The 24403-nt window shown below is 40.8% G+C and overlaps 2 long non-coding RNA genes across 10 annotated transcripts; both read left to right on the top strand.

Moving 5' to 3' along the window:
- The first annotated feature begins 215 nt into the window (after positions 1 to 215).
- Positions 216 to 8604, top strand: LOC307015411. Of its 9 annotated transcripts, none has more exons than XR_013801513.1 (5): positions 216 to 368; positions 640 to 4140; positions 5511 to 6142; positions 6299 to 6369; positions 6807 to 8598. It is a non-coding gene; the product is annotated as an uncharacterized lncRNA (long non-coding RNA). The 9 variants fall into 9 exon arrangements; XR_013801514.1 differs by having other exon boundaries at positions 6271 to 6369; XR_013801508.1 differs by having other exon boundaries at positions 640 to 3938; positions 4034 to 4140; positions 5511 to 8602.
- An 8280-nt stretch (positions 8605 to 16884) lies between these two features.
- LOC307017356 lies at positions 16885 to 23233 on the top strand. The gene is made up of 2 exons (XR_013802143.1): positions 16885 to 17651; positions 18723 to 23233. It is a non-coding gene; the product is annotated as an uncharacterized lncRNA (long non-coding RNA).
- The last annotated feature ends 1170 nt before the right edge of the window (positions 23234 to 24403 follow it).

Genomic DNA, 24403 nt, shown 5'->3' with positions numbered 1-24403 from the left:
TTTGAAGTTCTGTTATATGAAGGTATACCTTGCTGAGTTATGCACATATCATGTAGAGTGTTAGAACATTCATTTAGTTTAAGGGTATATCTTAAGTTTTCTTATTGTGTATACATTTGATTATTTTGAAAGTACATATTTGGAGTTTTAAACATATTGTTATGCTATAATGAAAATGTGATTCATGTATAAACATAACTGTGATTGGATTTTAGCTAACTTTACAGCCAAGAAAAAGATACTTGATCAAGTCATGCTTACACGGAGACTGCAAGAGGAGAAAGGCATCCTATTGTGGGAGATGGCGCAGCATTGCACATGGTTGCAGAACATGGCAGTTGCTCTAAAAAATAAGGTGGCTGAGGAAGGTAAGTTGAAAGCAAAACTTAACCTACCTTGTAAAGTATGAGTTTTAAAGGAAAAAAAGTCAGCCCAAATCATTCTTGGTCACAGAAATTGGATGGAGTATAATGGCCTTTGCCCATTCGACCCGGCCATTTTACATAATGTAGTCCCTTGACAGCGACAATCATCTTTATATGTACATGGGAGAGAATATACTCCATTGAAGTGCTCTGGCCTCGTGAAGCAATCTTACTTTATAGTATGTCCATATAACAATATTTTGTGTATTTTCAGATGTAGACAAGGGGAATGGAGGACTTGGGTGCACCCTAAGAAGGAAGCATGCTGAGGCGTTGGAGAGGTTGCAGGTGGTACTGCAGCAGTACAAGACCGCTTTAGGTCCTGATGCTTGTTTCCTTCAACATGAAGAGGAAAGTCAAAGTGGCCGAAGCAGTCCAGACACCAGTAAAGATGAAGAAGGAAACATAATTTAGGTAATTTACTTATGAATTAATGTACAGTATCTTTGTTGATTTAGCCTCAACCTAGACATGTTGCTGTTACTTTTGTATTCATTAATGCTAAACATACATTGTGTACTCAAAAACCTCAAATTTGGTTTCTGATCTGCCCCTCTTTTTTGTTTCTCTGTATTTCCCCAGATTGCTGCTGCTCTCAAGCACGAATATCCGCCAAGACTTGATGTGCTATCAGAAATGTAAATACTTTACTGACTTTATATTTAGAGATTGTATTCATACTCTTCAATGGAAGATCACCCTTGAATATGTTGACCATATGACTTTTCCCTATACCGCAGCATCAGGCCAAACATTTCACTTGTACACAACTTAAATTGTATTGAAGAAAATGCTCAGCGTCCCTGGAATGCATCCTGATCAATGAACCATTCACTTTTGATCCTTTTTGAAACACTAGAAAGTAAATTCCTAAATCTCCAAGTATATCTTGCTGGTTACCATACAACTTGGTGAGCACATCATTGTCCAAGAGCAGGAGGTCTTTCCCTTTTTTCCCAGAACGGGATGCCTATGCATTATTATTTTCGATCTCTTATAGGATTTACCTGTCATTAACTTTATATGACTGCACCTGTTACACCGCAGGCCAATAACAGCTTTCCTCTAATTGTTCACTCTTGTTTCTTTTGCGTTACTTGCTTTAATTGCTTTGTCAGTTATATTTCCTTTTTGGTCTCCAGCTATTAACCTGATTGATTGAAGTACTTCAACATGTACAATGCACAGTCTTTTAGGATGTATAATTAGGGACATTGAGATAAACAACAAATAGTTTATTTGGTGAATCACCTCATTGTTGTTCTCAAAACCAAATAATACATTGTTATAAATTGTTATATTTGATTTACACATAGAATGTACATGTTTAATATACATAGTTAAGTCATAAAAAAATGGTTGTGTTGTATGATTTCTTAATACTGTATGTTATAACTGTTTGCATAACTTGATTTTATGTTCTGTTGTCCATGCTTTTCATGTTAGACTAACCCCAACGCTCTAGAGTCAAGACATACACCCTTATGGTGGCCTTTTACTTGTATTGTGGTGAAACACATAAGTAAACCATTGCCAGAGAGGACCATTTTATTGTTTTAAAAACAATGTTATTGATGTGATTGGTTGATGAATAAATATAAATTAAGCATACGTCTGTGGTACTTTTTGTTGTTTACATCACACTCCATTATAATGCGTTTGGAAATAAATTCATTTAGAAGTAACAATATGGGTTAGCACTTGAATATTTTTGTAAAGAGATGATCCTCATCCGGAACACTGGTTGTTGGTTTAAGATAAGATATAACTTTATTGATCCCAATCTTTGCGTTGCAGCAGCATTAAAACACATGGCATTATACAATACAAATAAAAAGACAAGAAATAAAGAAGAAAATATACATGTTGAATTTACAAATGAGCAATAACAAGATATGCAAGGTATTATGTTTACATAACTATGTGACAGATGGAATATTAAATATTACACTGAATATGTCAAATGTAAAGTGAAGAGAGAAACTATGGAGCAGAGAGTGCTCTTTCAGCCAGAGGTGATTTGTTGTACAGCAACACGTTCTCACTCCCAACCCGTCACATGTTGACGGACGGTCAGGAACCCTCCCCGTCACCGACTTGCATAGAGCTCCCTGAACGTTGGTTATACACAAGTTATTGAGCCGTTTCCGCTCTACATCCTGAACTCCTCCCTTCGATGCAATGCACTTCCGTTTTGGCGGACTGGGTTTGTTTTGCTAGCTAGCTCCGTTGTGCCGACAAAGCACTGATATCGCAGAGACAAAGAGGATATAACAATTACAACATGAAGAAAAGTGGTTCGGGAACTACGTGTACGGTAGTTGGTTGCAATCACTCGAGAAAGCACCTGAACGAGTGGTTAGATAGAGAGTGCTACGACCACAAACCAGCACCCAGCACCCAGCCATGTTGTTCATTAAATACAGATAAACACAACAAATACTGCATGCATTGTATTTTTTAATATTATATATGAATATTTTCATAGTGATGTAATTGTGTGGGCTGCTTTTATATTTTAATTTGTAATACCTGTTAGGATTAAACGTGATCTTTCTTGTTGAAGCCATTTCTTTAGTTTCCTCTCAACAATTAATTAATTCAGTGTTATTTATGTACAGTATGAGCTTAATATGAATGATGAACTGTGTTAAAAGAAATTGTAGCACTCTAAGGAACATATGAAATGCAATAATGCAATAACAGTGCAATAATTAAATTAAATTACATCAAACTTTATTTTCACTCAAACAGTACAGGCACATATGATATATTGCACAGCATAAAGAGATCATGTAAATTGTGCATTATGTAAACAACAGACAACTGTTGGCTCCTGTGGGCATGACCTAAATAAGGCAGTTTATTTTGGTTTTATGCTGGGCCACGTCGTCATGTTATCCTCCCAGTTTTGCACTGAATTCGGGTGGGGGAGAGTAACGCCATCTCCAGTCAAAGAAGTAGAATCGTGTTCCCAAGCTAGCATCACTGTTAGCATCGAAATCGCTGTGTTTACACCAGTGCCCGTCTGACTGTTTACATCGGTTTACACCGACAGACGCTGTGCAAAAGACTTCCGGCGGAAATGAAGTGCATTTGTGTAGTGTCATGGCGCTACCCGTGTTTTGGCGTGTAAACTTGTCTATAGACACGTTGGGATCGCGGCGAAATGCTCTCCGCAGATCCATTCTCACAGCGTTTATCAACCTTTTTCTTACTCAATATCAAGCCACACTTATTGTTTTTACTTCTTTATTTTAATTGAATAATGTAGGACTTTTGTTGCCGTCAGTCATGGGGAGAGTATGGGCTCAGAATACTGAAATCTGTATTGTTTCATCGTTTTTTCCTTCTAATTTTGTATTCTTTTCTAAACCACACACTGTTATTTACTCAACAACACATAAGTATCCTTGTGTGTATTTATTAGTTTGATTAATAAACACAAGTTGGAATCCGTCAGGACCGAGGGTCGGAGCAGCTCATTTGCTTTAGAGAATTTTACACCCGGAAGTAAGTATTCTCTCCGCTTCGCTTGACAAACCCAGCGCCGTATAGACTGAGAGTTACGTCATCTCCGTTCACTCCAATGGACCACTTTTTTACAGCAATGGCGGATCGTGGAGCCTCTCAATCGTTCCCCGGAAGTTAGCGCCAAGGCTAGCAGAGCTGTAGAGTTGCAGCATAATAGGCCGTTCGTGACGGACTTTTAAAGGTAAGAAGAAGTTTAAAGATTTATATTGCGGATATTATCAGTACATATGATTCAAATTAACATGTGTATTAAAGGATGTCAGTGGATTATCCCTAAATTAGTAGATTTAGGGAACGTTTACAGATAACAGATTAAGCTAGGATACCGGATCAAGTTAGCAACGCACGTTGAACAGCCTTTTAATTGTAAATTCCGTTCTCTTAATGTCATTTCGTCCAACGTTGTTGAATTAGAGAAGAGGGGCTTCTAAACGGGATTGTATGCGGGGGTGGAGGGAGTTAAATATTAGATAAATATAACTTTGGTGCGTGTAAGAGTGAGTGTTTTTAGCAGAGCAATATTGTGTCCTTGTGATTATGTTGATTATTACCTGTCTGTATTATGTTGCAGCTCAGCTGATTTTGGATTGATGGCAAAGGGAGAGAGACTTAAGTGAGAGTGAAAACACAAGGTAAGTTTAATACTACTGTTTTATGTAAGTAAGCATACTAAACATGTATTCTATCACTGTATTATATAAGTAATCTTGTTAGTAACCCAGAGTCTTGCACAGGTCTGATTTTCAAGACCCGCTCCCGCCCCGCACCCGCGACGTGCAATACCGAACCCGCCCCGCTACCCGCACATATTACCAATTCGTTCCGCAACCCGACCCGACCCGTCGGCACAGGATCCGCAACCCGACCCGAACCCGCATATATATGAGCAGTGAAAACGTGCAATTATTAACACACGCAGTTGCATATTTCTCTCAAAAAGCATGGGATGTTGGTTATTCTCTCCATCTAGGAGGACACCAAAAGCCTCCCAGATGTTGGATTTCGCTCTTGAGGAAGTGTTGGAAAATGCTGTATTCTCCGCTAGAGAGCTTCACCTCAGCCATTCAGAATGTGGCGCGCTCAGCAGCAGATTGATGCGCTGCAGAGGTTATGATTATGCACGGTCCCGCGGGGGAGAGGTCTGAGGATTTAAACATTCAACTACATTATTATTATTTAAATATATTTATTATGCAACACCCGCGACCCGACCCGCATCATCTCTGTTTTACCCAGAACCGAACCCGGAAAAAAGTGTTTGAAAAAATACCATCCGCGAAACAAAAAAAAAAGAAAACTTGAGAGCTGTAACCAAGACAACTGTAACAACATGAGTAGAGAGCCACCAAGGTTTTTCAAGTCCCTCTCTTACTCCATTTTGCCAACCCAAACTTCCAGGTACATGACGGGACACCTTGCTTGTTTTTGTTGTTTGCGCTCCTCTGGCTGGGTGCTGGCAGGTGGAGGGCAGTGATGTTACGGGTGGAGGGGCAGTGATGTTAGCTGTTACACACCAGGCTCAAACTTAACACATTGCATCCTTCTTTGCAGTGTCCTTATTCCTGGAAGGGGAATCTGCAATTCCTGGAGTTTTGTAACCTGTTGGTCCGCACGCAAAGCGAGTTTTTAAAGCCTTCTTAATTGTCTCATTGCTCCATTTCATCCCCTTTGTGGTGAGTCTGCCTAATGCCTTAAGTTGGTCTTTTGAAAACGTGTTCTTATATTTCTTGTCCCTACATTTCTTGGTTTTCTTGAGAGCTGCATTTTCCTTCCTGATTTTTCTTTTTGCAGACTTTGCTTTTTTGGTGATTCCTTCTTGGCTCTTTAATTTTCTCTTTAATCTTTTTAATAGATCTGTTTGACTGGCTGCTGGTTCCCTCGTATGCTGACTGGCTGCTGGTTCCCTTGTATGCTGACTGGCTGCTGGTTCCCTTGTATGCTGACTGGCTGCTGGTTCCCTCGTATGCTGACTGGCTGCTGGTTCCCTCGTACGCTGACTGGCTGCTGGTTCCCTCGTATGCTGACTGGCTGCTGGTTCCCTCGTATGCTGACTGGCTGTTGGCTGAGTGGGTGGTGTCCACCCTCCCTGTCTCTCCTCACTAGCCATGTCCTCTCTTTCTCCACCCTCACTTTCCTTTTTCTCAGTCTCCTCATCCCTTCTTCCCTCAATCTTTGAGACCAATGTAAGTAGAAGACATGGCACTGTAGATTTTTGAACATTTAAAATATTATACCACTTAAAAATAAGAAATATGACTTTTGTTACTAAGAGTTCATACTTATTATACCTGTGTCACCTTTCACTCTATAGCTGTGATCATGAGCTATGGGCTTTGTAGATACAGGTCCCGGGGTGAATCGTGGTGCAGGGCCCCTTCTCTTTTTGACCACAGGGCGATGCACAAAGATGGTGGGTATAGCCTCTGCTCTCAGCCTAGTCTTGCCCTTTTTTGTCTTGACAAACTGGTCTGCATCAAAATGTGCCTGCGGAGTGACTTGAGGTTACTTCACACACAGAACAACTCAGTTTTGTCTGCCCACATACATATTCCATAGTGGTTGAATACACAGTATTAGGAAACACTTTATACTTACTGGACATGTTATACTCATTACATACTGTATACAAAATATGACCAAGAATGTGAGACAACTTTATAGAAATTCATATCACATCTGTTACTGATGCCATTTGTCATACTTTGTTAAACTCACAAATAATAAAGTTCCATAACTTCAGTTGGCAACAAAGACCAAACCTTATCTCCCCAAGGCAATTTCTCATCCAATAGGTGTGCTATATAGGTGTGTATAACCCTTTCTCCTGTCTGTTACTCCCTCTTTCAGCACAAAAACCAGAGGGGGATTCAATGGAGCCTGAATACCTGCACCCTGAGTCTCAACTCTGTGTTTTTCAAGCCTTTCCCTGTTTTTTTGTATTAAACAAAACATTAAGCTTTCCCGATGGTGTGGTTTTTGTTTTGTGAAAAAGTGCAAATGCAGTGTTTGTATATAATTACCTCACATATGTTTTTGCTGTTGGTCGTGAAATTGCTCCTGCTGACTTGAGCCAGCCATTTTTTCCTGCTCTCTGTCAGTGGGGAAGCCGTACATTCGTACTCCTTTCTCGGAGCGATTTGAGCATCCCCAGGCAGCACAGCAAACCATGGTGGCGACTAGGAGGCAGCACAGCAAACCAGGACAACACGGAGGAAAAGGCACAGACAATCTGCATGATATGCTATTCAATGTTTATTGAATTCCATGTATTTGCAATGGATGTTCCTAAAACCACACATTTAACATCATCATCATGCTGCTGCTGCTGCTGCTGCTGCTGCTGCTGCTGCTGCTAGTCCTTTGATAGTCACCTGTCGGTCTCCTGTCCTTTCTGAAAGCCATAAAGATGACATTAGTCATTTAGATAACTTGTCTCCTTAATTAGCATGGGATTACTGAAACTACCATGAATTTAAGAAAATGGTAGAAATTAATCTAATCTGAATTTTGAAGCATTCCTTTAGATCCCCTCCCTCTAAATATATCAATAAACATTAGAAAGTGATGCTCCTGACTACCATACAAGTTTAAGAAGATAATATTGTTTTGAAAGAATTCAAAGCTATAAACAGCAACAGGCTCTTTAACCAAAGCACTGTTAGCCTAACATGTAAACTAGTTGTTCACACTAATCCTAATTTTATCACTTAATAGAGAAACTGTTGGAACAGTGGGAAACAAGAGGACTGATTCCGGCAGATGATCAACCTGGACCAAGAAAAGCCCATAGAAGAGCAGTACTCGACTATGAGCATGAACAACAGCTAACGATATGGAGGGAAGCTGAAGAAAGATTTATGAGAGTTACAAGTCTGATACTCCATCTGGAATATGCCAGCTATTGGCAGACAGCATAAATCTGGTCCAAGTAGAAGACCCGGTGTTACGGCTGCTGCCTTCCTGGTCGTCTGAGTGTTTTCAGCTGTGTGTTCTATGTAAATGAGCTGTGCGGTTGCCCTCCCGGCATTGGCTCCCATCTCCTGGTCCGCCCCTGAAGATTGCGATTGGAGCACGCCGGGCCCGACGCACTCCAATCGCAGCGCACAGCCGGCGCACACCTGCTGGAGATTATTACAAAGCTTGGGGACAATCATCATTCTGGAGGCTCTGTTTGTGGACAGATGCCTCTCGCTACTTGCTCTTTGTTCTGGGGTTAAAACTTGTGTGATTAGTAGTGTCTAGAGTAGGTTAGTTAGAGTGTAGAGTAGCTTAGTTAGTGTTTAAAGTAGTTAGGATTCTGTGACGGTTGCCTTTAGTTTAGCTGTGTTTTTGTATAGATTATTTGTGTTAGTTGTACCACTTTTAGAGTGAGGTTTTGTTTCGTTCTTTATTTAGTATATTAGTATTTATTTTCCCTGTATGTCTTTAGACTCCTTTCTTAGAGTCCTCCTTTTGTTTGGTTATTTGTCAACCGGTGCCCTTTTGGCCCTTTTTGTTTGTTTCAGGCTGCTTGCCTGCCATTTTGTTTACAGCTGTTTTAAATAAACGCTTATAATTAATACCAATTCCACTCTGGTCGTGTTATTTCCCTTTGGTTCCCCTAGCCCAATAGGGAACGTAACAGTGAGGGAAGACGTAGCAGAAAAAAACAAAGAGAGCCCAGTTATCCAAACTCCGAAGCAGTATCTAAGCCTGGTCGAAATCCCTCCTCCCTCCCTGAATGTTGGTTTTATAGGAGAAGTCTTGCAGTTCAATGGAGTCTCCACGGACAAACATCTCAAAGAATTGGAGTATGAAGTAAGAATGCTAACCAGTAAATCAAAACACCTGATGGGAGAGAACATACGATTAGAATAAATACTTGAAAGACAAACACAGAAATGGAAGCACTACAACTCACACTCTTGAAGATACAAATACCTGAGAAAGATACCGAAGCTAATAAAAACAAGAAAGCGGCAAGGCAAATGGCAGCTAAATCAGAGATGGCCATAGAACCAGAGAAGGCAGGGCAGACACCTCAAACAGTTCAAACTCAGGTAGCACCAGAGATTCAGGTGCAGAATCAACGAAGTGGGGGAGGAGGTTTCCGAGGAAGACAATGTCGCAGAGGAGGAGGACGTTTCCAAGGAGGTAATCGATCAATTGGGCCAGATATTGTCCCCAACACAGGATGCTGCAAGTACCAGAATATCTTCCCACACAATTTCGGCAACAGCAAACACCTGCATTTCCTCCCACCCAAGTACAGCCGCAAGCACAGGTATACACTCCCATACAGTATCAACAAAAGGGACAATGGAGAGGAGAGCAACAATCAAGACGAAGAAGAGATGAAGGCTGCTACAAATGTGGTCGGCCGACACATTGGTCCAGAGAGTGTCCGCAGAACATTGCACCAAACAACGGCCCTCCATGCAGTTACCCCAGGGGAAGTTTCCATGATGCCGACGGAGGCAGGGGGTCCCAGAGATGCCAAAGACGAACAGGGGTGCCAAACATGAACCAAATGCTACTGACAGCCTGGTAGCAACCACAACAATGAGGAAGCTCAGAGGGCCAGACCACCAGGTGATGCATCTTCAGCACTAGGGTATTTTGAAAACCAGCTACATTGAGCCATATCTGTCAACACAGGAGGGAGAGGTTGAATGTTATTAAAAAGATAGTGAGTAGCATATTGCATTTACACATAAAGCATCCACAGAGTAAAACATTTAGCAGAATATTTTTGTAATTATGAGAAGGATAGAGATTACGAGTGATGTTTTTCCCCCACACAGAAAACGATTGTGTCCACACAGCTAGTGAGGTCAAGACGATGGGTTTCCGCCCAAAATATGAAGACGGAAACCTAGTACTCGCCCAAGATGGAGGATCCTTACCAAGTCCTCATGTTTACACCGACTGTAGTTCAAGGGGCGACGATACACCTGACGTGAAGCTGTTGAGACCAGAAAACAGAAACTTGATTCTTCTGTGGTGAAGTCTGGCTACAAAGGGAGGTGTCCGATAGGGTCGCTTGTCTCAAACCAGTGAAGAAGTCAACAAGAACCCAGCAGAACATATTTATTTCATGCAACGTTATGGGTTTTACCTGTCCTGTTCAGAATAGGGTAATCATTGCAATATTAATTGAGCATGTTATGCTCAAAGGAGGGAGTGTCATGATTATACAGATATGTTGATTTCAGTTAACAATAGGTCTCATAACAACAAGAGGTATGCCGAAGCTTGGACCTTCTCCAAGGAGGGAGTGGTCCAGTTTTAGAGATTAGACGAATAGAAGTGGATGAATATGTCAGAACTCTGAGTAATATTATCCAAGTTTTGTCTACACAGGCTAGGAAAGCTACAGAGATACCAGGCGAGACACCAGAAGAGACTCCTGTTCGGCCAGGTGAATGGGTGAGGGTGAAAGTTCACAAAAGACAGTGAGCTGATCCCCGGTGGTCGGAACCGTGAGAAGTAAGGAACTTCACACGCGCTCCGGTTTAAACGTAAAGAAAAAGGAGCAAATTGACACCACCTCACACATTGTCACCCTTCACTGGCAACTTCCATAAAGTTATTGGGAGTTAGGACTGATTTGGCAGAGCTGGAACAAAACAATACATAGAAATAAGATAAGGATAGAAAAATCTCAAAAGACGAATTGTCTATAGATTTTTATAGATAGTACACTAAAGTGAAAACCTATTTTTTGTTTTACACCTGAAAAAGAGCCCAACGTTTTGTATACGTTATTTTAGTACTCATTATTTAAATTCTTTAACTGACACAACCATTGAGAAAATAGAGATGATGTCAAGAAAAAAGCCAAAGCAATTGTGGGGTCCCCTAGGGATAAGAGTTAGAATAGCATTGTTGATTGTGCTCATTACACTTGGCACCGTTCTGGTTGGATGGGGAGTACACTATCATGTAAGACATGGATCCATTAGTTCACTCATAGAGAATGCCCACATCACTAACAAAACTCCAGCTGTGTTTCAGAGACTTTCACTTATCCCCAGAGCCAAAAGATCAGCTGAGCAACAAGAGGAGGAATTAGAAATACTCGTTCCCAAAGGTGAGACGGTTATAATCAAGAAGATTCACCCCCCCTATATGCAGTTATTGTATCAAATGATGAGATGGGTTTAAGTGATCGGGATATGTAAGTGATGGGGATTTACAGATTAGGGGAATCTCCAAATACACTGGATCCATGTTTTAGTCTGTACCAGAAACACCCCCTGTTAAGTTTAGGAACAACCGACTGGTGACCTGGGGCCTCATTTATAAAGGGATATACGCTCAAAAAATGGCGTACGCAAGTTTCTACGCAATGTTTGCGATTTATAAAATACTAACTTGACGGGAAAACGTGCGGTCCTCCACGCAAACTCTAACCCATGCGTACGCACCAAGCACAAAAACGGGAGAGACGAGAAACTGCGACACCGTTGGCAGAATGAAGAATGGAGAGAAATATGTGGAAATAATACCATAAATAAAATGTTACCTCTCATTTATCATATATGAAGAATTCATTTTCAAACATTGATTAAAGCCAATCTTAAAATGATTAAACAAACGGCTGTTTGCGACTCCTCAGTGCACACAAAAACATAACTTTGAGAAATAAATAAATACGGATATGTTATTTAAAACCACCTCGAATATGTTGTGTTAATGTTATGAAATGTTTTCTCACAAATGATGCAGTAAGCAGGAGGATAGAATTACGTCCAAACTGACGCCGTTTTGCATTTCTATAGGTTGTAGATACGAGCATGGTTTTATATATCACGTTTAATCGTGTTTTATGCCGTTTGCCAAGACTTGATAAGTCCCTCGTAAAACACAGGAGGTATGGAAACTAAGAACACCATATGTGGTAAATTGTACAACTAATATAACACAACACATTAGTTGTATTTCCTTTAACTGGTGGATATAGAGTTGCGGGGGGGTTTGAGATGCAGAGGCTGCAGTGGAGACGCTGCGCACAGCTGATCGACAGCTGGGACACAAACCACCAAATACAAAAACATAATTCAGATCCAGTCGTCATGACTCCACTCCGGAGGGATTCCCCGATCATTTCTTACAGTTTCTCATCAAGGGGGTGTCTCCTGTCCCCGGTACAAACACACTGCCTGAGGAAGGCTATGTGTATTTTTTTTTGTCATTAACCTTTTTCGGACCACTTATTTATTTATTTTGGTGACGATCTGACCTCCATGCTGCTACTCTGGTTCAAACTGCATCCACCAAACAATATGATTTATCTCGACTTCCCCAAAATAACCAAAATCTGACACGGTGTGAGGTTCCTGCTATCTTCTTCATAAAGTCAGTCAAAATGAATGAATGGGCGTTTCTTTGACTATTTATCTGAAAATATGGGCGTTACGTGAAGCCCGCAAAAGCTGCACCGCATTTCGAGTCGATTGTGATTTATAAAGGGAAACCAGCGTAGGAAGTGCTGTACGCACTTTCCTCGCCGGTACGCAATGTTTGGTGAATCGGAAAATGTCGGAACATTTCTGTACCTATTTTTTGGATTTCTATTACGTAAGCAACCTACCCAGGTGAATCCTACGCACGGCGTTATAAATGAGGCCCCTGAGCACAATTATTGAAAATGATTACAGTAGAAACAGGCTACTAACCCACAAGTACAGCTTTGTACGTACAAACTCTATGAACAACATTCCACAGCAGATAGTGGCGACATTGCAGATATGTCCAGTCACAAAAGTTACTTATGTTCTAAATAACAGTGAGATTTAAAGTGATGGAGAAAATATGGCGACGTTCTTTTATAGTGTGTGAAATATGTGGTGCTTGAAACATGTAGGTATTTCAATTTATAGAAGAAAATGGTTCCCTGAAAGAGTTATTTGGAGTAGCCATGTTACAGTGGGTGGAAACAATGTGTAGGGATATGGTAAAATTATTAGGAGACATTAACTGGGCTTAGATGAGATTTAACATCTAAAACAGTAAGATTAGGAAAATAGAGTGGAAAGGGTTATATTTATTATTACCTCAGTGTGTTAGAATTATCCTTAGGTAATGCGTCCCGAGATCTCTCTCTCTCTCTCTGCCTGTCAGACCGCTACGACCCCATCTTCCAAGTAGACAAAAGACCTCACCACGGAAGACTCCTCCTTCTCCATCGAACAGACAGAGAACCAGACCTGAAACAACAACTGCAGGACTGCATCCAGAACCATCTCCACCTGAGGCATCCAGAACCAAAACCAGCTGACATAAAAAGGTATAATCTCATCGGTCCCCCACAGGACATGAAGTTCCAAGCTGAGCCACGAGATTTGGCACAAGAGCAGAGTGTGGGACATGAGAGCGGAATACGCCCTCCATGCAACAGCGTAGACTGTAAAGGAGGAGAGGAAATGCAAAGCAGTTGGGCCACTGAAGAGAGTTACAGTGGAAGGGTTCAAGAGCGGATGGACTGAGGAGAAGGTGGACGGAGGAGAGGACAGGACGGAGGAGTTGGCATAGTCCAGCAGAACGTGAGGGGGTCGTGGCTTGACAACCAGAGGGGGAGAGAAGGAAACGGGAGTGAGTGAGTTTACACAAACACACTTATTCACCAACGAGAAATACGTAAAGAAAAAGATTTATTAGCCATGGATTAATCAATTGGTACATTTATAAAGTAAGAAAGAGGAAACTATTAAATAACCCTAAAAACACACTGAGGGTAGAACATATTATTCAATCTTTTCATCATATAAAAAAATTATTTTTTAAGAGATTCCAATGCATGTGCAAATTTGGGGAAGATTTAATTTGTTACAAAAAACATCTACAGTTCAAAGGGATAGTTTTAGTAACCACTCTATAAGAGTAGACAAATCTTTATTTGTATGGAAAATGTTACAGGTAGAGCTAGAACCAAGCCAAAGATAGTATTCCAATCTAAAGTATTGATTTCACCATTGTAGCATGGTTATTACCTCAGGAGAACTGTTAAGGTGGAAATAACATTTGTTTGTCGTCCAAGATGTAGAGTTTTAAAAAGACACTGGGCAAAGAGCGATTGAAAATGTTCATTTTGAAAAACTAATATAATCTGGAGTAATACATGCTTGGATACTTGGATCACTCATTGTGATGGTGCATATTTTTGACAAAAAATATCGTTCAGGGAGAAGGGGTCGCTCGACCCACCCTGCAGATGTTTTAAATCTCACTTTCAGCTTCAGAGGGAGCGCACGGCACCAGAGTATGAGTTTTAAAAGACAAGCACAACCAACGGTTGGTCATCCATTCACCAGATGACCTGACATTTAGAGATGTTATTTAAAGGAGAAACATATCTGCCATAAGTGAAAATTCCTGAATTGAACTACAAACCATTAATGAAATGACTTCTGTTTTTAAAGTCCTTGTTAAAGGAGGGAGTAATTATCACATGCTCGGGCACCCAAGGTTCCACACACTGTTAAAGGGGTTAGCATAGTTCTTTAAAGAGCAACTTGCAGGTTAGAGACACCAGTGAATAAATGTGTAGGAAAATGATGAATACACTAGATTTTCAAAAAAATATACAGAAATATACACTACAGTGACATTTGGCGTCGTTTTAGTAAGACATTTTCACTTCCGCATAAAAAAGCCTCCGCACGTGACCTCCCTCGTGTGACGTAACATGGGGGAGAGCGGCCGGTCTAACGTATGAATAAACATGGATCACAATGCTAGTTTTGAGACAGAAGAGGTTGAAAATATATATTTGAATGCATATGATTATAATTATGAGCCTGCTATGCGTCCAAGAGACCAGGAGCAGCCAAGGATTAGAAAAAATAACGGCAATCAAAGAGAAATGGAGCTTTGGTGTGTGGAGAACCAGTGGAGAACAGAGCAGCTGTCTTGGTGAGTGACCGGCGTTAGCTACAGTTAATGTTAGCTAACGTCAGTCACATCACAACATTGTAAAGTTAGCGATCATATATCAGGCTATAACTAAAGTAGTATTGATAATATAGTAACATTACTGGCAGGACTGTTGATACTGATCCATAACAGAAACTAATGCGCAAGTATCAGCCGTATCTCTCGCGTTACCTAATGCAACTCCACACTATGGTGCTGTGTACCGGAGGGGAGACGCAAGATACGGCTGATACTTGACGATCTGGCGGAGAAAGGTTGTGGAGCCTCCGTTGATATGCCGTTGTAAATGGCTTGATGGAAAGCAGGTGTGTAGTCGGGGAGGGTGCACAGCTGATTGCAGCAGGTGAGTGGAGGTTGAGCCGGGAGCCAGGAGTGACAGCCACCACACCCACACAAACAAAACAGACAGGGGGAAACAAACAAACATAAAGGAGACGGCTGGAGCAGTACAGCAACCACAGCGTTACCTAATGCAACTCCACACTATGGTGCTGTTTACCGGAGGGGAGACGCGAGATACGGCTGATTTGGCTGTCCGAAAAGTCGCCAGAAGTCCCTAAATGACGTCATTGCCTAATTTGCATATCATGTAATGGCGGTAAAAAAACGTTCCACTCCCTTCAAGGAGGATCAAAACTTGAAACCAGAGTAAATCCAGACGACAGTAGATCAGAAATGTCTCTATGAGAAAAAGTAGAAAGTAGTTTTAATAGTTTTTAATAGAAATCTCCCTTACAATAAAGGCAGTATGCCCGTGTGTCATCTCCAATAAATGGCTTCAACCATCCTTTTAAACTCAGGGTTTGATTCGCCCTCCTTTCTGTACTTTTGTGATTACAGTTTAGACTGTGACATGATGACCTATGTGAATGTTTAGCTTGTCACAGAGAAGCACACACACACTGGACGAGGTGATTAAGTGACTGAGGCTGTGTGTGAGTCAATGCAAAGCAAAGGCAGTTATTTATGTGTGTGACAGTGAAGAAACATTTACATTTTACATTTAAATCCCGCTCAAAACCAGGACGGCTTGTCGCATTAGCAATTCATTTACAGTCTCGACGCGGGAGGGTGTGGCTGTCTCCTCTCTGCTCTGACTGCAGCTGAGCTGCTGCGGGAGGCAACTAGCGCCTGTGAGTACTATGGGAGGGCAGAGCAGGGGCAGAGGGGCTCACGGCAGCACCCGCGGTTCGTTAACTGCTGAACAATATGTGAGTCTCCAAACAACAGAAAAGTCCCTAATAACACCATTACAAGTCGTTAGATTAATCGTTAGTCGCTTTTGACAAAAATAAGTAGCCGGAGGGTTTGGAAAGCCACCGAATTTAACGACAACGTCGCCAAGTTGGCAACACTGGTCCCGCCCAAGCCCCCAGGAAGTGCGCCGGACTCAGATGAAAATATTCCTGCTGGCCAAACGGCGATACTACACTTCCGTTTGGTTGTCAGGCCCTGAAACACTTTTTTCCATTGACTTACATGGGAAAAGAGTGGTCTGTAAATCGTTGGATAATTTTTTTTAAACTAAATAAACTACCCAGTATGAACACTTGTATAGCCCTTATTAAAAACATTAGTTCCTCAAGTTGTAAAAATGTGCTAATAACGTTATTCTGATAGTTATTTCCCTCTGCATTATGAACACGCATCTAACCCACGGGACCGCGCCGCCCGGCACGTTCATGTTACGTGTTCTGCAATGCGTTTATCTTTACCCATGGATGCACAATAAGAACGGACCCATATCGTCTTACTGCCATCCCACGGAGCTGTAATAATGGATATATTGCACATGTTTGCTGTAATTCATCATTAGTAAAATATTATACTACATGGGCTGTATGATTACATCTTGTACCGTAAATGTTATATTAAATAAAGTTAATATTACCGACGTTAGATTAACGTCCCTGTAGCTTCTTATTGCACTAAGAAGCTTATTGCACTGTATATATATATATATACAGTGCAATAATTATTTCATGCGAAATGAAGCTCTGTTGCTTGGATATCACTAGATCCTGTTACAGCGTAATATAAGTACATAACGATTGATGTGTACATTAGCATAATTACTAGCTAGCCGATAGCTGCTAACTGCCGCCTTGTTAAATGATCCAAGCTGCTTTCCTGGGTTCTAAAGTGCTGTGAAGCAGCCTGTTCTCTGGCTTCAGTCTGGGTGGAAGAGCCATCTGCAGCGCAGAGCTCTCTGGGTAAACTCTCCTCCTATTTACAACACTTTTGCCACTTTTCAAACACTATTCCTGGCTTAAAAAGCGATGTGCATCACCCTGGATGTCCAAATCCATCATCATAACAACTCATGACCATACTGTCATGAACGCGCGGTGCTGTTACGTGTACGCAAATTGACGTGCTTGATGTGAACGAGCATTTTGGTTAAAGTTGCGCATGCGCTATGAGCGCACATACGGGTACTTCTCAGGCATGCCGGGTAATCTGTGACGTTTTGCTCTCTCAAAAGTTGGGCCATGCTCTTTGCTCTTAGCAGGTGGCAACACTGGACTGTGACTGGATGAGAGATGGCAGAGGGAAGTGACGGGGCAGGAAGCGAGTTAGCAGACATGGAAGGAGTAGGCGGGAGTTATGGAAATGGAGAATGGGATATAGTGAGGAGGAATAAACGTAAAAAGCAAGGAAATACTAATTCGGATGAGAGTAATAGTGAGGGTGAAAGGAGAGAAAGAGTAGTCGGAAATAGGCAACAGGAGTTCATGGTGGTTGTGAAACTTGCGAAAGAGGGAGCTTCGTTTGGTGAGTGGAACCCTATACGGTTAACTAAATCGATCAGTAAAGAAATCGGGGAGGTAATGAGTGCCAAAGTATTGAGGAATGGATCAATGTTGATCAAAAGTAGGGATAGAGAGCAACAGGGGAGGGCAATAAAGATGAGTACCGTGGAGGGTAAGAAAGTGAAGTGTTCACTGTTTAGTGGTAAAAAGCTAGTCAGGGGAGTGGTGACAGGAATCCCTGTCAGAATTACAGCGGAAGATGTGAAAGAGAATATAAAAAATGCAAAAATAAGTGATGTCAAACGCATGAAAGCAAACCGCAATGGGGTTAAAGAAGATAGTCTTTCGGTTCTGATCACCTTTGATGAGAAAAGGCTTCCGGAAAAAATACTTATTGGATATATGTGTTATTATGTGAGACCGTATGTTACACCACCAATAAGATGTTTTAAATGTCAGAGATTTGGACATGTGGCGGCAGTGTGCAAGGGAAAACAAAGGTGTGGCAGATGTGGTGGAGATCATGAATACGGCAAATGTGAAGAAGGGGTAAAGCTGAAATGTTGCAATTGCGGAGGGGAGCATAGTTCAGCGTACCGTGGATGTGAGGTTAGCAAGAAAGCAGAAGAGGTGCAGCGAGTCAGGGTGACGCAGGGAGTAAGCTATGCAGAGGCAGCAAAGACAGTTTCAGGAGGCACGCAGGTTACAATGGAAAACAAGAATAAGAGCAAAGAAACAGAAAAAGTCCACAACTGTGTTAAGTTGAAGGAGGACACTGATAGTGAGTAAAAGAGAGTTTGTCCTGTTTATGGCCGAGATTATCAACTGTTCAGCGCAGACTACAAGCCAGAATGAAAGAATCAAAAATAATTGTCAAATCAGCTGAAAAGTACCTTGATGTGAAAGGGATGCACTGGGAAAATGTGAAAGATATCCTAAATGATGACGTCCAACAACCTCAGACATGGACTGGATCATCATGATGGTGTTAGTTGTACTGCAGTGGAATGCTAGAAGTTTAATTGCAAATGGACAAGAGTTTAAAAAATATAATGACAATCTGGGAGAGAAACCTAATGTAATTTGTATTCAGGAAACATGGCTGAAACCACAACTGGATTTTATTGTGAAGGGATATACTGGAAGAGTTGCAACATTCATACAGTGTGGTGTAAGTTACAAAGTTATGCATGTAAGTACAGATCATGAAGCAATAGTTATAAGGGTATGGAATGATAGAGGACCTATAGATATAGTAAATTATTATAATCCGTGTGGGAAATTAGATCAAAGTATGTTAGAGGATGTTGGGGGTTTACTGCAAGGAAAAGTCATATGGTGTGGGGATTTTAATTCACATAACTCACTATGGGGTAGCAGTAGCACAGATGCAAATGGTGCAGTAATTGAGGAATTTATAGATGACCTCGGGCTAGTGTGTATTAACACTGGGGAAGGAACAAGATATAATTGTACAAAGAATATAGAAACAGTACTCGATCTGACATTTGTGTCTAGTGATATAGCAGGTATAAGTACATGGAGTGTGGTAAAGCATACTACAGTGGGCAGTGATCATTATCCTGTAATGACTAAAGTTGGGACCAACATACGTTTTGAAAAGGAGAAGAAAATTCCTAGATGGAAATTGGGAAAGGCTAATTGGGATGCTTTCCAAGTTGTAAGTACGAATAGATGTAAAACACTTCAAGAGGAAAATGATGATGATATAAATAAATTGAATGAGGAGCTCGTTAAGGTTATCATACATTCAGCTAAAGAAACAATTCCGGAAGTTGAAGGAGTTAGGCGCACCAAGAGTGTACCCTGGTGGAATGGTGAATGTAACGAATCCATTAAAGACAGAATTAAAGCATTCAGACAACTCAAACAACTCCATTCTCAGGAAGCTTTGAATCAGTATAAAAGGGCCCAGGCTATAGTAAGGAGGACGATACGAACGCAAAAACGCACTTTTTGGAGGCAATATTGCAATAGTATTGGAAGAGAAGTACAGCTTGCAGATGTTTGGGGCATGATTAGGAGAATGGGGGGAGTTCGAAGGAATTATGAGTTGCCAGTTTTGAGCAGAGTGGACATAATATCTGTCACAAACTTAGGAAAGGCGGAACTTCTAGCTCAGACATTTAAGAAAGTTCATAGTTCAGATAACCTTGCAGAGGAAGCCAGGCAGTGCAGAGATAATACATTAATGGAAAACCCGAGAATATTGGATAGAGTAGAAGTGTTGGGGGATCAGGTGGATCTGCATTTTAGTATGTTTGAGTTGAGGAAAGCAATTATTAGTGTCCGTCAAACCACTCCTGGGAAAGATGGTGTTTGCTATAAAATGTTGGAATATATGACGGATAACTCTCTAGTCATTGTGTTAAGATTGTTTAATAGGGTGTGGGATTTTGGCCAACTTCCTTCGGTTTGGAAACAAGCGATAATAGTGCCCATACTAAAGCCAGGGAAGGACCCTTCAGATCCATCTAGCTACAGACCTATTGCCCTGACATCGCATTTATGCAAAATCATGGAAAGAATGGTTACAGAAAGGTTGACATATATCTTAGAAAGTAAAGCTCTGTTGTCCTCATATCAATGTGGGTTCCGTAGAGGTCGGAATACAATGGATTCTATATTGTGCTAAGAATCAGACATCAGGAAAGCACAGACCAACAAGGAAGTAGTGATTGCAGTCTTCTTTGATATTGAAAAGGCTTATGACATGCTCTGGAAGGAAGGACTACTAATCAAGTTAAAATCATTGGGAATTGGTGGTAAAGCATATAATTGGGTTATGAATTTTTTACGGGACAGGAAAATACAAGTAAGAGTAGGTGCAGAATATTCAAGTGTGTGTATGATGTGGAAAATGGTACTCCGCAAGGTAGTGTATGTAGTCCGTTGTTGTTCAATATAATGATACATGACATTTTTAATCAAGTTCATCCAAGTGTGGGAAAATCTTTGTATGCAGATGATGGGGCTTTGTGGGCAAAAGGCCGCAATGTAGCAAATGTTGGAAAAAAAATACAAGCCGCAATAGTTGAAGTGGAGAAATGGTCAAATAAATGGGGATTCAAACTGTCAGTAGCTAAAACGCAAGTCATTTGTTTTACAAAACGGCATAAAATTGCTCCTGTATCATTAAAATTGTATGAGCAACCTCTTGAACAGGTAAATACAATAAGATTTATTGGTGTTTGGTTTGATGGAAAGCTAACGTGGAGCAATCATATAGGAAAAGTTCAAAGTAAATGTAAAAAGGTCAACAATGTACTTCGGTGTTTGGTGGGACAGGAGTGGGGAGCGAGTAGGTCATCACTACTGAACATATATTGGGCACTCATGAGACCTGTATTCGATTATGGGTGTATAGCGTTCATGGCAGCAGCAGAATCAAACCTTAAAAAGCTGGATGTCCTACAAGCTCAGGCCCTGAGGATTTGTAGTGGAGCTTTTAAAACATCTCCAGTATCAGCAATACAGGTGGAAATGGGAGAAAAGCCTTTAAGGATAAGAAGAGTAAAGTTAATGTTGGCATACTGGGTAAACCTTCAGGGGCATGGTGATAGTCATCCAGCGAAAAGTATTTTTGAAAGACTGCTGGGAGCACAATGAGTCACATTTAACAAGTTTCGGATGGATTGGTGATGTTAAAGCGGCAAGTATAGGATTGAATCAAATACAGTATTGCCCTACAGTTGCAATCCCTTCCATTCCACCCTGGTTATTCCCATTGCCAAGTGTAGACCTCAATATACAAAAAGAGTTGAAGGAAAAGAAAGAAATACCAGTATGGCACATAGTCCAGAATTATTTTTGCAAGATATCACTCAGACTCAACAATCATATTTACAGATGGCTCCAAAGATCCAGAGACAGGGCGTGCTGGGGCAGCAGTTTATATCCCAGTGAGTAATTCACATATAAAGAAAAGGGTAACAGACCATGTGTCAGTATACACCACAGAGTTGTTGGCATTGGTATTGGCATTGGAATGGATAGAGGAGAAAGGAATACATAATACTGTAATTGCATCTGACAGCTATTCAGCTTTATCGAGTATACGATCAGGCAGATCTTCATTTAGAATGGACATAATAAATGAAATATTTCTAATTTTGTATAAAATGCAAATCAAAGGAATAGCAACTCGTTTCATCTGGGTTCCTGCTCATGTTGGTGTGGAGGGTAATGAACAGGTGGATATTCTGGCCAAACAAACACTCAGAATTATGAATATAGACATTGAAGTTCCGCTCAGCAAAGCGGAGGTTAAAACATTCATACATATATATGCGCAAACAACATGGCAAGATCATTGGGACCTTAGTGACACAGGAAGACATCTTTATAAAATACAAAGGTATGTGGGTGATGGAAGGAAGGTGGGGTTTAAAAGAAGGGAGGAAAATGTCATTTCTCGGATGAGAATAGGTCACACAGGTCTCAATCATACATTAAGGGTAATAGGAAAGCATCCAACCGGAAAGTGTACTCACTGTAGCCAGTCAGAAACGGTTGAACATGTTTTGCTGCATTGCAGGAAATATAGTATTCAGAGAAATGTGCTTTTCCAAACACTGAAGAAAGCAAAATACATTGACTTTTCGCTATCAGGGCTGTTAGGGAAAACATCAGGCAATATGTATTGTGAGCTTATTACGTTTCTTAGAGAAATTGATCAATTTAAAATAATCTAGAGTTTTGGTTTTATTTTATTTATTTATTTTTGTTTGTTTTATTTTGTTTATTGTTTTCTGCATAGTCTCTTGTCCATACTCCAGTCCAGCTGGTGACGGTAATGCACCTAACATTTGGTTTGCCAACCGCCAATAAACACTAAAGAAGAAGAAGAAGAAGAAGAAGAAGAAGAAGAAGTTGGGCCCGCCTCTGTTAGAAATTAAAATCAATGTTTTAATGGAGAAATGTAGTTTAAACATGCCGTCAGTTTTAATGCTCTTTTATACTGAAAAAACAGAAATTCTTGTGCACAAGCAGTTAAGCTTTTATTCTGAAAATCCTTCATCTACGGTTAGCATTTAGCATGTGGCTAATAAACGATTTCCTGAAGAGGTGAATTTAGTAGCGAAATGATATGGAGTGGTGCAAACCGAAGCCTACTGATTTAACACTACAACTATAGATGTCGAGATACTACCATGCTGAATATTAAATGAAGGTACAGTTTATTTGAATACATTATTGTTTACAGACGAGAGTAGCATGTGACAACATCCGGAATGACCGGAAACCAAACGAGCCGAGAAGTATTTTTTAGAGTATTGATTACAGCGTTTAGAATGTGTTAAATGAAAAGTGATGAAAGAGAATATGAGGAGAAAAGGCGTGTTAAGCATATATTGAATGTGAAAAGAACCAATCCTCTGTTTAAATGCAACAACAGACATTGGAGACGAGGCGAGCCGGCTGGCGGGGAGGAGCCAGCAGAGGATAACGGCACCGGAGGAGAGATCCGGTCTCTTCTCTTCCCTAACGAGGAGCGGATCACAGCTGTTTGTCTGACTGAACAATATCATGCTTGTGACCAACCCACGCCTTTTTTAATTAAAGTACCCAATTGAACTTTCACAGAGACTCCATTTAGTCTCCTTTTAAAGCTTCTCTCCTGGACGAGAGAATAACGAACACAGTTAACACCTCCCACGCTGTATCCAGTTCTTATAGAGAGCTGCAGTGACGCGTCGTAAAACCCGGAAGTAAGTTAGCATTTTTAGCACTTCCGGTTCCTTCCTCAAAAAGCAATGCATTTTTTCTATAGGGTTTTGGAAAATAGCTCGAAATGAGGTCTGTGGTTGACACAAATTTAAGAGGTAATTTACGTTTTGTTCTGCGACATTAAATACATCAGCAGTGTACTGGGGATTTTTGAAGAGTTTACGTGTCTGAAAAACGATGGTTGTTACCGAATGGCTGAATAGGACTACAGAAATTGTCGAGGCCGTTGTACGTCATTACGCCGAACACGTAAACACTCCCGCTAAGTTTGTTTTCCCCTGTGTTCTGCTTAAAAGCAAGTACCTGCCTATCTTTAGTATCTGTATATCTATATCTGACCATTAGAATCTGTATTTTTGAAATTGTCGTTTTTAAAACCGTAGTTTTACAAATTATAGAATAATTAATTACCAGTGTTTTCCAATTTTACTCGGCAGTTCGTTTCGTTGGCTAACGTTAGCTAAAGCTAGCGCTACTAGTTAGCTACGCAATGGTTTGTTGCTTTGCTCCGGGTTGCAGCCACAGGTCTTCGCATGAAACGTGCTTGTTCTATCGTTTCCCGGCCAATGTTTTCCAAAGGAGAGTCTGGATTCGTGCCATGAGGTAAGCTGACGTTACATTTTTGTCCATGTCACGGTGAAATGTAAATAATGGGTAGTGACTGTATCGCCGTTATAGAGATGGCGCTGCTGAAAAGACCGCAACATAAGTAAAGATAATGAATACATCCTATTAAAACCTGTGTGGCTTATATGATAAGTCTTATTAGTACAAGCAGCATAACGTTTCACCATGTAACTAAAGATTGTAGTCAGGGAAATCAGTTTGACATATTGAACTAATAACAAATCACCTCTGGCTGGCAGAGAACTCTCTGCTCCATAGCTTCTCTTGGACGTAAAATCACATGTACATTTTACATTTATATTCAATTTAATATTCCATCCCTCACATACTTTTGTATATATAATAACTTATATTTTGTTTTTCTTGTTATGCTGCTGCAACACAAACATTTCCCAA

The sequence above is a fragment of the Notothenia rossii genome, assembly GCF_949606895.1.
Source record: "Notothenia rossii genome assembly, chromosome: 8".
NCBI lineage: Eukaryota > Metazoa > Chordata > Actinopteri > Perciformes > Nototheniidae > Notothenia > Notothenia rossii.
This window is presented reverse-complemented; position numbering and strand designations above follow the sequence as displayed.